Source organism: Notamacropus eugenii, chromosome 2 (assembly GCF_028372415.1).
Source record: "Notamacropus eugenii isolate mMacEug1 chromosome 2, mMacEug1.pri_v2, whole genome shotgun sequence".
NCBI lineage: Eukaryota > Metazoa > Chordata > Mammalia > Diprotodontia > Macropodidae > Notamacropus > Notamacropus eugenii.
In genome coordinates this window covers 404,616,068-404,631,660 of record NC_092873.1, presented here as the reverse complement: position 1 = coordinate 404,631,660, position 15,593 = coordinate 404,616,068, and the positions used below count along the sequence as shown (strand labels likewise).

General features: G+C 35.5%; 1 protein-coding gene across 14 annotated transcripts in view; it reads left to right on the top strand.

Moving 5' to 3' along the window:
• The window catches only part of AKT3 (AKT serine/threonine kinase 3), a 428,671-nt gene that overhangs the window by 161,764 nt on the left and 251,314 nt on the right, over positions 1-15,593 (top strand). For 2 of the 14 annotated variants that reach the window (XM_072647614.1, XM_072647613.1), the window contains exon 1: positions 1,802-8,082. The exons of 11 other annotated variants lie outside the window; for them this stretch is intronic. The gene's annotated coding sequence lies outside the window, so the exon portion shown is untranslated. Of the gene's footprint in view, positions 1-1,801; positions 8,083-15,593 lie in introns of those variants that run through there. One more of the 14 variants, XM_072647617.1, reaches the window with a different exon arrangement.

Below are 15,593 nucleotides of genomic sequence, written 5' to 3'. Positions count from 1 at the left end.
AGTAGGGGAGGAGGCGACAAGTGGGGTGAGGGGAATTGATACAAGGGAGGGCAAGTGAGAGAAGGGAGTTACTAGAAATAAACACTTTTGAGAACGGACAAGGTCCATTGTGGGGGGAAAATAAGGGGGAATAGAGTAGGACAGAGAGCAATATAATTAGTATTACACAACATGATTATTATGGAAATCTTTTCCAAAACGACACATATTTAGTCTGTATTGAATTGCTTGCCTTTTCAGTGGGATTTGGGGGGGGGGGGAAGAAGTTGTAATTCAAAGTATTAGCAACAAATGTTGAGAATTTTTATAGCATATAATTGGGAAATAAGAAATACAAGGAATGGGGTATGAAATTTATCTTGACCTACAAGAAAAGAGAGAAGATGGGGATAAGGGAATTGTGGGGTATGATAGAAGGGGAGGGTACATTGAAGGAAGGAGTAATCAGAATGCAAGGTATTAGGAAGCGGGGGGAGGGGAGTGATGGGGAGAAAAATTGGACATGTTACAAAGTGAGGTAAAAGCAATTAGTATTAAAACAATTGACTGAATTAATCACTGAGAATAAATCGATGACATCTTTAGTTTCGGGAAAAGAATTTTAGTCTAAATTTCCTAGAGGAAGGTAACCTTGGGTAAAATTTGGCATTGATGGAAAAGTTAAGGTTTTAAAATTTGGCATTGATGGAAAAGTTAAGGTTTTAATGGTAAATTTGATTTTATGATTGCTATTTAATCAGGAACTGGAACATGTATAGAAAGGCATGTAAGCCACTTAAGACTTGCCTCAGAAGATGTTCCTTCACCAAAGTGAAATGATAATCGTATTTGAAACCTGGTTATTGGAACTTGCCATTTTAAGATGCTATGGGACTATTAAGTGACTGTTCTTCTGAGTCTAACTCCAGGTATGGATAGCAAGAAAGGCGGTCTGAGCCTTCAATCCATGATGCCAGTAAGCCTGTAAGATGCTGGTATGAACTGCAAACGGTTATCTCATGGGAAAGGTAGGAGAGTGGCTTTTCAGCCTGGGCTGAGGTAGGATTCTCCTGACTCAATTTCCCCACTGACACCTGGCAGACTTTAAGCCTGACTGAATGTAAGTGGACAATCTAATCCTACCTGGAATTGACATGAAGATGGGGAGATATTGTATCCCTGCAATGTCCCTACTCTTGGTGGCAATTTCCTACAGTCAAAAGGTTTGTAAGCTTCATACCAGAGCTATTAAATTATAGATTATTGGTAGGGGAACATCCGAGGTTAAGTCTAAAATTAAGCTATTAAGCATAGGACTTTAGACCAACAACGTTAGGGTCCTTTAATTCTTAATAATACTGTGGAGACAATTAGGTCAAGAGCTTGTGAAGTTAGCAACATAAATATTGTTTGTGTCTCAGTTGATTAATGTTTAAAAAAAAATCTTTTGTGGTCCATATTGTAAATGCTTTAAAAAGAAGTATCACCTGACCAAAAGTTTGAATTGTTTTATCTCTTATAAATTGTGTTAAAAATGAAAAATAAAATTAAAAAAAAAATTTTTTTCCCCTAATCTTCAAAATGGTCCTCTTATTTATTTCACTCCTACTTTTGAGTCTCCTCTTTGAGGTCATTAGTTTTATCCCACCTTGACAGTCATTATCAATAGTAACTGTTGCTCTGTCCCACCCAGCTTGATGTCTTTCTTTTTCTTGACTTCATTAAAGGGGCCATGCCTTGGCTACTTCTTAAACAGGCCTATTCAGTGAATGGGTGTTGCCTCACCCTAAGTGAGTCCCTGCAAAGACCTTGGCCTAAAGAGTCCAAGGTCTCCCAGTGAATCCTGGGTCATCTCCAGTCATCCTGAGGAATATCAGGTCTCTGGATTCAGATGGCTCTGGAGGAGAAGTGAGGCTGGTGATCTGCACAGCCCTCCTTCACTCAAACCAAAGTTAAGTACAAGTCATGTCATTGTTTCTCTGATGGCATGGTCTTCTTCGGCAACGAAGGATGAACACAATCCTTATCCTCTTTGAGGTCATTAGTTTTATCCCACCTTCAAAGCTTGGTTGTCCTTCCACACTTTGTCCTTGACCCTTTCCTCTTTTTTCTTTACACTACTATTGTTAATTTCCTGAACTCCTGTTGTCTGCCTTGAAGAAATACAAAGACAGTAAAAGGCATTAATCTTATTTATTCAAACCTAAAAGGGATAATAATGACTTACATTTATATAGCACTCTAATGTTTATAAAGTAATTGATATATATTATTTCATTTGGTCCTCATAGCAGCCTCACTAAGAAGTGGTATTATTATCACTATTTTACTGATGATGAAATTAACCTAAGAAATTATGTGACTTGCCTGGGGTCATATAATATGGGGCAGGATTTGAACCCAGGCCTTCCTTATTCCAAGTCCAGGGTTCTGTCCTTTATGCCACTCAATTTCCTGGGCAGATGCAAATACATAAATAGAAGAAACATAAGAAACTGGCATGAATCCAAGTAGATAATAGTGTCCCATGGTTAATGGGGTTAATAATGTGTGTGGAATTGAATTTTGAGGAAGGTAAGTTGATTTAATAAGGCCTTCTTGTTAAAGAGAGAGCTTGTACATACCTGAGCTGTTTCATTTTTAATTAGCATAGGCCTGGATATTCTGAAACTTTGTTTCATTCTGGTTCCCTTGGAGAATAAGACTCCTTTAAGCCCTCAAATTTGTTTGCTCTATATTCTTTTTTCAGTTGGTTATCTGTTAAAATATTTTTACTGCTTTTCTTATGTCTTCTGGTCTAACTAACCACTCCTTCAGCATCTCTTTCTAGTTAGCTACTTCTCATGAACAGTATGTATTCTTTACTCTAGCTATCTCCCCCCAAACCCCATCCAATCTTTGAGGACCAAGTCTTTCTATTCAAAAATCCTTAATTTCTGCTTCTGACAACTACCTACATTCTCAATTCAATCCTTCTGTCTAAACACTTCTATTTTCTTATTTTTCCTGTCATGTATAATAATAACTACTAACTTTATGTAGTGTTTTTCCAATTTTCCAAATTGCTTTTTGTATCCCCTCTCCTATATCTGACAGGTGTTTCAAACTAAATATAACCAAGACTAAATTAATCTTTTCCTCCAAAGTTTATTACTGCTGTACATAGTACCTGTTAAGTTTCTGCTGTAATAATAAATACTGAAACAACCAGATTGATTCTGTCTTTTTTATTGATCCTATTTACAGTTAATTGATTTTGTCCTGTAACTGCCTACATTATGATTCTTTGTCTCTAAATTAGTTCAGAGATTCAGATATCCTGTAATGAGTTAAGTTTAGAAATCCAGTCCTCTTGTTAATTTTACTGTTCCATTCTTGTGTCAAGGAAGTGTTACCCTTGAAGGATACTTGGTTTTTTATCCAAAGAAGTCTGGTCCAATGTCTCTAAATTTGTAAGTGGACTTAGACAAAGAACATTTCTACTCACAGGAGTGAAGGAGTGTTGCTAGTCTCTCATTCCCTTATCTCACCAGTCATATTGTCTCTCATAACTCAGCTCTGTAACAGCTTGTGTTGATTTCACTATTCATGATGTCAAGTTCTGTTAACCAATCGTAATTTGTTCCCCATCTAAGACTTCCTCTTCTTTTTTCTGTATTCCTTCACGCTATTAAAAAACTTTCCCCTTCATTTAGGATCTTAGCTGAAGAAGCTGAGAACACATTTATTGGTAAATTCATGCTTTACTAATAAATTGATCATGCTTGGGAACTTTGTGTCTCAGATGACCTTAATTTTAAATATAATATTAAGATCTCTGTATTACATGCGAATAAGTAAAGGCCTTTAACATTATGGGAAATTGCCAGGCCTAGAGGCCTGAGGGCTACCCGAGTCTTCTTACCTTACCTCTCGCAGGTCTTCGGCTGGCCAAACCGGATAGTCGTATGAGAGAAGAGACCTCCCAGAGTCGAACAAGGGTTAAGCTTTTATTCAGGGTTCTGGTTACAAGTGCAGGGGAATTCTTCCTTAGGAGGGAGCGAGGAATCTCCCAAGGAGGCAAAGATCTTACAATAAGAGATTGGAAGTAGAAGTGTAAGTGGGGAGAGAGAGAGAGGGGAGAGCGAAGAGAGGAAAAATGGAGCCTTCTGTCCTGTCCGCTCCGCGCCCCTCCCACCTAAGAGCGCCTTCAGGCTTTCCTGATCCTAATTAAGCTCTCCGGCCGCATAGTTTGCACCTGAATACCGTGCCTGTTAGATAACAATAGGTGTGCCCAGATCCGGGACAGTCTCGAGGGGGATGCTCCTCCCATCACGTTTCTCACGGGAAGAGGCGGAAATACACGAGATTGCTCGGTCTCACTCCTCGATTCCCTGGTGTTTATGGGGGGCCTCATAAGAACTCTAAGATTTAGAAGTTCCCACCTTTACCCACCCGAGACTGTCCACATGGAATTGAGCTTCCATCCCCAGCAGGAAATATAGTTGATAATTCAGTAAGGACCCCAGAACAGCCATTATTATCTTTATTTTCTAGCAGAGGAAATGGATATTAATTTAATTAATTGATTTAAGGTAATAGGACCAGTGACCAAGTTAGAACCTTAGTCCAAAACAAATACATACTTTAAAGTTAGAAATCAGTTTTTAATGGAATACTTTTTTTAATATGGTAATAGAATGTGAAGCTCAGAATGAGAACTGAATTCAAATTCTGCCTTGTAATAATCGGTAGTTCACAAACCCTCAGAGCTTCAGTTTCCTTATCTGAGACTGGTAGGTGGCATAGGGCTTGGAGTCAGAAAGACCTGAATTCAAAATCTAGACTCTGACACTTACTAGCTGTGTGACTCTGAGCAAGTCACTTGACTTCTGTATGCCTGTTTCTTCATCTGTAAAAGGGGGATGACAATAGTACCTACTTCCCAGGGTTATTGTGAGAATCAAATGAGATAATAATTGTAAAATACTTAGTGTATTGCCAGGCACATAGTAGGTGCTATATAAATGTTAGCTCATAAAATGAAATAGTATTTGTAAAGCAATTTGCAAACCTTAAAGAGCTGTATAAGTGCCAGTTATATGAAAAATGAGGGTAATAATACTTTCAGTATTTACTTCAAAAGATTCTTTTAAGAAGAATACTTTATAAAACTATACATAAATATATATTTATGCTAAATATAGGTACTATCTAAATTTGAGTTGTCATTAAACCGATTACTACTACTGTTTCTTTTTTTTTAGTCTGTTATTTTTTCTGAGTTAATACACTATTTCATAGTTCCCTATTTGAGTTTGCAGCTTACATTTTAAACTTTCTTAATTTTGGCCTAATGATTAGACTTCTGATTTGTCTCATTTCGATGTAGTTTATATTTTAAGTTCTGTACTTTATTAGTTTCATTTTAATGTGTTTAAAAATCCTGACCTTTGGATTTTGATATTAACATTTTATATAAGCAGCCTTTTACTTATTACTCATTTTCTTGATTATCTTTTGGGGGATGTTTAAGGATTGTTCTGAATTTAATTTAAGTAGTTTTTATTTTTAGTTAAATAGTATTTTTTCCAAATACATGGAAAAATAATTTTCAGCATTCATTTTTTGGGTAAGATTTTGATTTTCAAATTTTTTCTTTCCCTTCCCTCCCTCCTTTGCTACCTCTCCCTTTCTCTCCCTCTCCCTCCCTCCCATTTCTTCTCCCCAAGACAGTAAGCAATCGAATACATATATGATCATGTAAACATATTTCTATACTAGTCATGTTATGAAAGAAAGAACAAAAGGAAAAAGCCACAAAAACCATAAAAAAAAAATGAAAATAGTCTGCTTTGATCTCTTCATAGTTCTTTGCCTGCATGTGGATAGCATTTTCCATCATGAGTCTTTTGGAATTGTCTTATATCATTGAGAAGAACTAAGTCTATCATAGTTGATCATTACACGTTGTTGTTACTGAGTAAAATGTTCTCCTGGTTCTGCTTACTTCACTCAGCATCAGTTCATGTAAATCTTTCCAGATTTTTCTGAAATCATCCTGCTCATCATTTTTTACAGCACAATAATATTCCATTGTATACATATGCTACAGTTTATTCACCCATTCCCAATTGATGGGCATCTCCTCAATTTCCAGTTATTTGACACCACAGAAAGAGCTGCTATGAATATTTTTGTACATGTGTTTTTCTATTTTTATGATCACTTTGGGACGCAGAACTATTAGTTGTATTGCTGGAGCAAATGGTGTGTACAGTATTATAGCCCTTTAGGCATAGTTCCAAATTGCCCTCCAGAGTGGTTGGATTAGTTGACAATTCCACCAATGATGCATCAGTGTTACAATTTTCTTACATCTTCTCCAACATTTTGTCATGTTAGCAAATCTGATAGGTGTGAGGTCAGTACCTCAGAGTTGTTTTAATTTGCATCTCTGATCAATAGTGATTTAGAGCATTTTTTCATATGACTATAAATAACTTCAGTTTCTTCATCTGAAAACTTCCTGTTCATATCCTTTGACCATTTATCAATTCAGGAATGACTTGTATTCTTATAAATTTAGCTCAGTTCTCTGTATATGTGAAAAATGAGGCCTTTATCAGAAATACTGGCTATAAAAATTGTTTTCTATCTTTCTGCTTTTCTTTTAATCTTGGTTGCCTTGGTTTTGTTTGTGCAAACCCTTTTTAATTTGATGTAATCAAAATTATCTATTTTGCATTTTATAATGTTCTCTATCTCTTGTTTGGCTTAAATTCTTCCCTTTTCCATAGATCTGACAGGTAAGCTATTCCTTGCTCTCCTAATTTGGTTATGGTATCACTCTTTATGTCTAAATCATGTAGCCATTTTGACCTTGTCTTGGTGTACGGCATGAGATGTTGGTCTATGCCTAATTTCTGCCCTATCGTTTTCCAGTTTTCCCATCAGTTGTTGTCAAGTAGTGAATTCTTGCCCCAGAAGCTGGAGTCTCTGGGTTTATCAAACATTAGATTACCATAGTTGTTGATTACTGTGTCTTGTATACCTAACCTATTTCACTGATCTACTACTCTATTTCTTATCCAGTACCAATTAGTTTAATGATTAGTACTTCATAATATAGTTTTAGATCTGGTATAGCTAGGCCACCTTCCTTTGCATTTTTAAAAATTAATTTCCTTGATATTCTTGACCTTTTATTCTTCCAGGTGGATTTTGTTATTTTTTTCTAGCTCTATTAAATAATTTTTTGCTAGTTTGGTTGGTATGAATCTGAATAAGTAAATTACTTTAGGTAGAATTATTATTTTTATTTTATTAGCCTGGCCTACCCATGAGCAGTTGATATTTTTCCATTTGTTTAGATCTGACTTTTTTTGCATGAAAAGTGTTTTGTAATTGTCTTCATATAGTTTCTGGGTTTGTCTTGGCAGGTAGACTCCCAAATATTTTATATTGTCTATGGATATTTTAAGTGAAATTGTCCTTTCTGTCTCTTCTTGCTGAACTTTGTTGGTAACATATAGAAATGCTGATGATTTATGTGGGTTTATTTTATGTCCTGAAACTTTGCTAAAGTTGTTAATTATTTCTGGTAGTGTTTTAGTTGATTCTCTAGGGTTCTAAGTATACCATTATAAAATGTGCATAGAGTGATAGTTTCGTTTCCTCATTGCCCCATTAAATGTCCATCTTTTTTTAACCTGAAAGATTATGTTCAGTTTAATGGATTGTTGACTCTTGGTTGTATTTCAAGCTCTTTTGTCTTTCAGAATGTCATATTCCAAGCCCTCCAGTCCTTCAGTGTAGAAGCTGCTAAATCCTGTGTAATTTTGATTGTGACTCCTTGATGCTTGAATTGTTTCTTTCTAACTGATTACAGTATTTTCTCCTTGACCCAATAGTTCTGGAATTTGGTTACAATATTACTTGGAATTTTCATTTAAGGAGGTGATTGGTGGATTCTTTCAATGATTATTTTACCCTATGATTCTAGGATATCAGGTCAGTTTCCCTTGATGATTTCTTGAAAGGTGCTGTTCAGGCTCTTATTTGGTCATAGCTTTTAGTTAGTCTAATAATTCTGAAATTATCTGTACTGGATCTGTTTTACAGGTGAGTTGTTTCTCCAGTGAGGTATTTTAAATTTTCTTCTATTCATTCTTTTGATTTTGTTTGACTGCTTCTTGATGTGTCATAGAGTCATTAGTTTTCACTTGTCCGATTCTAATTTTTAAGAAATTATTTAATTCAGTGGGCTTTTGTACCTCTTTTTCCATTTGGCCAATTCTGTTTTAAAGGAACTTTTTTTTCTTCAGTGGATATTTTTCAGCTTGGTCAATTCTATTTTTTAAGGAGTCATTATCTTCGGTTTTTGTGCTTCCTTTTCTAAGGTGTTGACTCTTTTCTTTTATAATTCTCTTGCGTAACTCATTTCTTTTCCCAGTTTTTCTTCTATCTCTTTTACTTGATTTAAAATCCTTTGTAAGCTCTTCCTACAGGACTTTTTGTGTTTCAGAACAATTCCTATTCCCCATTGTAGCTTTGCATGTAGGCATTTTGATGTTGTTATCCTCTTCTGAGTTTTATTTTGATTTTCTCTGTTGCCATAGTAGCTTTCTTTGAGCCATCTGAGCTGTTTTCTGGTTTTGTGATCATTTTTAAAAGTTGAGCTTTGCTTCTGGGGAACAGGGTGCACTGTCCCAAGCTTTTTGCATTGGGGGCCAGGGGTTTTATCACTAGCTCTTTGTGGTGGTTTGCCCAATGTGCTATGGTGGCCCAGACTTGTTGCAACTGTTGTGCCCTGGGTTTGGAGTCTGGTAGTTTTGCCCTCTATGCTGGGCCTGGAGGCTTCACAGTTGGCCTGCTGAGCTATAACTGTGGGACCTCAGCTGCTGATGTGTGTTGTGGCTAAGACCCTCTTACTGGCTTCCCTGGACACTGCCTGTGCTGGGCTGTGCTTTCCTTTTATCCAAGTTAGACCTTTCTTGAAATCCTTCTGAAGTTATCTTAAGCTGTAAAATTGTTTCACTCCATCTTTTTGTGGATTCTGTCACTCCAAAATTCTTTTACAGGATTGTTTTCTGATGGAAACTGGTGAGAGCTCCTGGCTTCTCTCCATCATCCTGGCTCTTCCCCCTTTCTTAATACCTTTTTAAAGAGAATGCATCTGAACTTCCACATTTTGCCTCCCTTGTTTCAGGTACAGGTATTGTTTGTGCCATTCACTTTAAGGTTGGTCCCATTCAGATTTCATCTAGTATCATCCTGCATGTATTTAAGTCAAGTCAAGTCAGGCATTGATTAATCACCAGTTAAGCTATCTCTACATACAAAGAAAGGCAAAAATAGCCTCTTCCTTAAAGCAACTCATAATCCTAATTGGAGAGATATTATACAAATAGCTTAGTACAAGCAATACATGTGCTGGATAAATTGGAGATAATTCATTTTTATTGCCTCAGAAGGAAGGCACTAACGTTAAGCTAAACTGGGGAAGGTTTCTTTTAAAAATTGGGATTGTACCTGAGACTTGAAGGAAATCAGGATAGTAGAAGGGAAGGAGGAAAATTATTCCATGCATAGGGGAACAACCAATGAAAATACATGGAATTGAGATATGGGTTGTCTTACTCTAGGAATACTGAGGAGACCAGAGTCAATGAGTCACATACATCTTAAAGGATGATCATTTCATCTTGCTATTCTTTAATATATTCATCAAGATTTTACAGTTCTTGATTTTTCAGTTTCAATCCATAATCCCTTGTTTAATTCTACTGACCACTCAGGATACAAGATCCATTTGATCTTGTCTCAGTGAGTACCCTTCAGTTTCCCACTGAAATGTCTGTCTGTAATTCCTGGAATAAGATTTCCTGAATTAAATTCTCTCTTTTGGTGGGCCACAGTCTCATGGTCAATTACCATAATTTAATGATTTCTGATGAGTTGTGACTCATGATTTCTTTTTTAAAACAACCTCACTTTTTCCATAGATTCATGTTATCATACTAATTGCTCATCAGGGCTTCCCCCAATTTTATTAAGAGCCGTGTTTCACAGATATTTATCTTCTGATCTTTTGTATCAACTGAATAGCAACATTTCTGTCCTTTTCTGCTACTTTAATACATAGTTATTTAATATACTTCCTTCATCAAAAGAAATTGCAAATTTCTACATCATATTAAATAGTCTTTCAGAATTTTATTTGGATCAAAAATTATTCATTCTGGTACTTGCCTGGTGGTGAACTTTGCAAAACGTACCTAGTCTGACATTTGGAAAAGGCATCAATTATCAGATGGATGCTCAAATAGCCCTTCTCTGGTGTCTCATTCTGGTATGATAGTAAGCCAAGTTCTTTAAGACAATCCCAATGGAAAACATCCTCTGGTATGTCCTGTAGTTTAGAAAAGAACATTATCATGAACATTTTTGTATCTGAAAACATTCGTTTCTCTGATCCCTCTAACTACTGTGAACTTTGTTGACTTTTTTTTTTCTTACTGGAATAAGGATTTCATGTCTGTGGGAAGGCCTAGGTAAGGAACTCTCTTATACCAATGCAGATCAACACCCGCTTTGCCAAAAATAGTTTTAAAGAATTTCCTGTAGAATTTAGCTTAAGTGAGTAGATGAAGAGACTTTATACTTGTTATCACCTTGAAAAATTTTAGAACAATTTATATGAGAAGGGGTGTGATTAAACAGCAAAAGTTGGGCTCGATGACCTCTGAAGATTTTTTTTTTAATCAAATCTATGATCTCAGTAAAGTCTTAAAAAAATATTCATTTTACTTGAAACTTGTGAATTGGCATCCAGTGCTTTCTGAACAGGTAGAAGAAAACAAAAGTGTAGGAAGGCTGCTAATTATAGTAATTGCAGCTGGTTTCAAAGTACTTCTAACAGTTTGTGCATAATGCTTACTTGAAAGCGTCAAATGGGTGCTAGTTGTGAAATAGAACACCTGTTTGTTGTTGAGCATGTGTTTATGCAGATGATTGTTGTTGTCAAAGCACCTTGATGCTGACTAGTCCTGTTTACATTTACATTCTCCCCGAAGGATTAACAGTGTTCTCTCAATAAATTTGCAGTCTATTCTCCTCTCTCAGGCTGCTGTTGAGAGGGTGGTGTGAAAGAGGCAACAAGTGCTTGCTAATCACTTGAATATACATAATTAGAGACAGTCTGGTGCACTGGATTCTTTGTATAACCATAACAATACTGATTGGCAGCAGCAGATAACAATGGTTGTTTCTAGATGCAGTTGAATGTACTTGGTATTTTGTTCTTATTTTATTGGACTATATATACTTCGAGTTTATATTGTCATTATCCTGAAACTCCTTTCTTATTCACTGTGTTGTACTAACTTGATCAGTGTATGAACCAGTAAAAATTAAACAGTAGTTTTATAGATTCTGATATTGGCTAAAAGCTGAAGTTCTTAATTGAAAAAAAATTTAATTGGTAGATCCCAAACACCTAAACATTATTTCCACTTGATGGATAATTGAAATAAATAACCACTAGAGTTGAAAGTAAAGCACTAGCTAAGTATCAGTTTTAAACATTTTAGCAACATAATCTAACAGTTTGAATGCATGTGTTTAACTAAATACATGTGTCTGTAGGGTAGGCCACAGAATAAATTACATTTCTTCACTTCCTTAGTTTGTTTGGCACTTAAAAATGTTTCTCACATTATGACTCTAACCAGTCTTTCCAGGCTTATAATACACTATTCACTTGGGGCTTCTAGTTCCTGAACTATGCTACTTAATTGTCTCAATGGGAATTTCCATCTCCTGTTTCAGAGCTTTTCAGAATCTGCTTCTACAAACTCCTCCTCCACTCCAAGTCTTGGAACCCTTACGTAACTTAAAGGTTCAAACCAAGGGCCATGTTTTGCAAGAATTTTTTTCTGATTGCCTTAGTTGTTGGTGCTACTCAATCCTGAATTACCTGTATTTCTTTTGAATATATTTTGTAATTAGTCAAATTAAGTATTTATTAAGTGTTTACCATGTGCAGTGCAATGTTAAGAATCAGGGATTGTATGTAAAGTGGATTTGTTTTTCTTTTTAAGATACTAGTTCCCAGGATCCATGGGAACTAGTCTCTCTCCTCCCTGCTCAAGGCACCCTCACTCCCAAGAAGTTCATAAAATAAGGGTCCAAACTGTGTCCATTTTCTAATGTGATGTGAAAGCCAGACTTCAAAATTTCTGCATTTTTTCAGTATACATAGATCTTTAAATACTGTGCCTTTTACCTGGTAAACAGTATTTCAACAGAAGTGAAAGGAGAGAAATTAAACTTACTTTTTAGGTTGAGTAAAAAAAGTTGAATAATTTCTCTCCTTTGGGAGTTCCCTCCCGAACATGAATATCCTAAACCAAGAATTTGTTTGTCTGGTGAAACAAAAGATTATTTTTTAGCAAAACCTTCTTTTAAGTAACTTTGTTTTCTTGAAATTTGGAGTGCCTAGAAAAACTTGGGATGTACAGTCAACATACCTGGCCCTACTGTGGGTAGGCTAGAATGTCACTTGAGCCCTGATATTGTTTTTATGGCCTTCCTATGACTCTAACGTGTTCCATGATACACACAAAGATACACTAATGAGAAGTATCATGATGGAGGGGAGAATTAATAGACTTGGAATCAAAAGACTGGAGATAATGTCTTAGTTGAGGTATAGATACTACTCTGTGACCTTAGGCAGATCACAACTTCTCTAAGTTTTAGCTTCTTCAACTCTAATTGTGCAAGAAGGCCCAAGAACTCTTCCAGGTCTCTATATCCATAATCCTATGATTATTTTTATCCACAAGCTTTGCGAATTCAGTCATCATTGTATAGCAGCTTCTAAATACCTGGTTCGAGGATTTCTGATGATATCTGTAGCCTACTGACCTGAGTTTCTCAGAGGGCCATGAACAATTCTAAAATTAGTTTGAAGAGCCTTTTTTATTTAGAATGACTATAGAAAATAAAATGTAGATTGTCCCTGTAATCCACTCCTACTTCAATATGTTTAGTTGAATGTATTGATACTATCACCCCTTGTATTTTTCTGATTTTATCATAATAAATATTTTAACTTTTACTTTTTATAATTTTAAAATAACTTTTCTTACAACAATACTATGGCATGTAAGGTAGTGAAACTATTATACAGATGGGGAAATGAAGTTCAGATAGATTATAGGTTAATTGACCCTAGGTTACACAAAAAGTGTTGAAATCAGGGCTCAAACCTAGGTTCTGTCACTCCAAATCAGTGCTTTTTCTACTTTATTACCTACATTACTTCTTTGTCTCTTGCTGCTCCATAGTTAAAGGAATGTATGCTGCATATCATTGTTGTCTAAATACTTTTGAAGCATAATATTGCCAATGCTAAGATTACTTGTTTTCAATTAAGTGCAGGTTCAAAACCCATGCTATCGTAAGAAATCTGACTCAATGTATAACCCACATTTACAGACATAAGTAGTTATATTCATATGGCAGTCTACCAATCCATGGAATAATTTGACAGGATGGACAAATGTTGGTCTTAAATATGGCTCTGGCTCTATAAAGAGATATTGAAGATACGGAGATATGGAGAATTTGATTCCAAAGAGTCTGTCAGAAATGGGTTGTTTAATATATTTACTTAAGAGTAACAACATCTGTTTTCCATTTAAGAAAAAATACCTACTTCCTATTTCTTTTCTGTACCTAGACTTAACATCTCCATGCAGGTAGTGTGGTAAGAATGGATAGATCCCACAATATTGATTAGGAGATTCTGCCAGAAGTTTCTGTGCCAGAACTCTGTCATGTCAAATACGGTATTTTGCCAGTTTCTCTTTCCTTCTCACTGAAAAATGTCCAAAGAAGGAAAGCATAGTAGGAAATTTCATCTATATAATTTATACAGTTGAAGACATCTCATTTTCCATGTATTGATTATCCTTACAAATTCCCATTTTCCTATTCACCTGACATATAGGGTATTGAGGAATTCTTTCTATAGAATTCTTACTCTCCAGGCAAAATTCCTTCATGGACAAATATCACTCCTTGGATTAGCACTAGAATACTCTCTCTGGCTAGTATTCTTTTTTTTTGTAGTTAAATAATTGGGACCAGGTTATATTGTAAATTTACTTGTTTTGATAAGTTCTTACTAACTTCAACCAAAATGGGACAGATCTGCTGATCTAATTTATTTGCACTAGTATTTTTTCTTTGTGGACCTGATCGATAAATGACTGTACCTCTAATCTGAGAATATTTCCATAACTGCTAATGATTCTAAGAGATGCAACTTTTTTTTTACAATGATTTCTCTATTTAGAATTGACCATTATGTTTATTTAGAGAAGAAAAATTTAGGATTAACAGGTTTGCAACTACTTTAGGAATGAATGGAACAAATTCAGCATTTAGTTGCTTAAAATAACATTTTGTTTATCTGTGGTGTACTTTACCTGTCTTCTCCCTTTTATTTAACCACATCATATTTTTCCCTATTCAAACTGGACTAGAATTGTCAACCTTGCTTTCTTACTCTGTTTCTCATTTTCAATTCGATTTTTTTATATCTCATAGGAGTTAGAACTGAAAGGGATCTTAAACATCTTTTAAAAATCCCCGTTTTACAGATGACAAAACTGAGGCTCAGAAACAAAAGTGACTTTACCAGAGTTCCACAGTGGCAGAGTTAAGATTTGAAACCAGTACATTTAAACTCCCTATCTCCTATTATTTTCAGCATTTGAATCAATGAACGATATACCTTTAGTTCCTGGATCCAGTTTTTCTGGTCTATCCTTTTGAATCTTAGCTAAATTCTTTTATTATTAGCTGTTATTTGGAGCTGGAAGCCTACCTTTCATTGGCCTTCTTAAAGGGCTATTGTCTTGACCTTGCCAAAAGGACACATTGAAACATCCAAATCAGTTTCATATTGGTTAATTTTCTTAAAGGTTATATTTTCAGTATCCACTGGGTAGATCTAAAACTATTTTAAAGCAGAGATATTCAGTTAAATCCTTCAGTATTAAAATTCTTGGACAAATTTATTTAACAATGACCCCTAAAACATTTTAATATTTTTACATATTTGAAGTCTATTTCCACTTGGGAATGTTGTATTTAAAAACTGAAGAATGCAATTTGTCATAAACGCCTGAAGAATTGTGTTTATAGATACTGGTAAAGACTAAGGTAGCATAGAAATCAGAGGGAATGTAGAGTTTGGGTGCCACGTTTTTGGAAGGAGATTAATGAGCTGGATTGCATCCAGAAAAGGGTGAATCTTGATAGTATGGGAAATGGCAACATTGCCTTAGGAAGATCACTTGAAATAACTAGGAATATTTAGCTTGGAAAAGTGAAAATTTTTGATGGATGGAGGGAGGGAATGGTGGGCTAGGACACACTAATTTGAAGGGCTGTCATGAAGAGGAAAGAAGGGATTAGATTTGATATGCTTTATCTCAGATGACAAAGCTAGGAGCAATAAGGGGAAACATGAGAGAAGCAGATTAGATTCTATGTCAGGAAGTCTTAATAGTTAGAACAGTCCAAAAGTGGAATGGGCCTCTCAGGATATTTCTTCT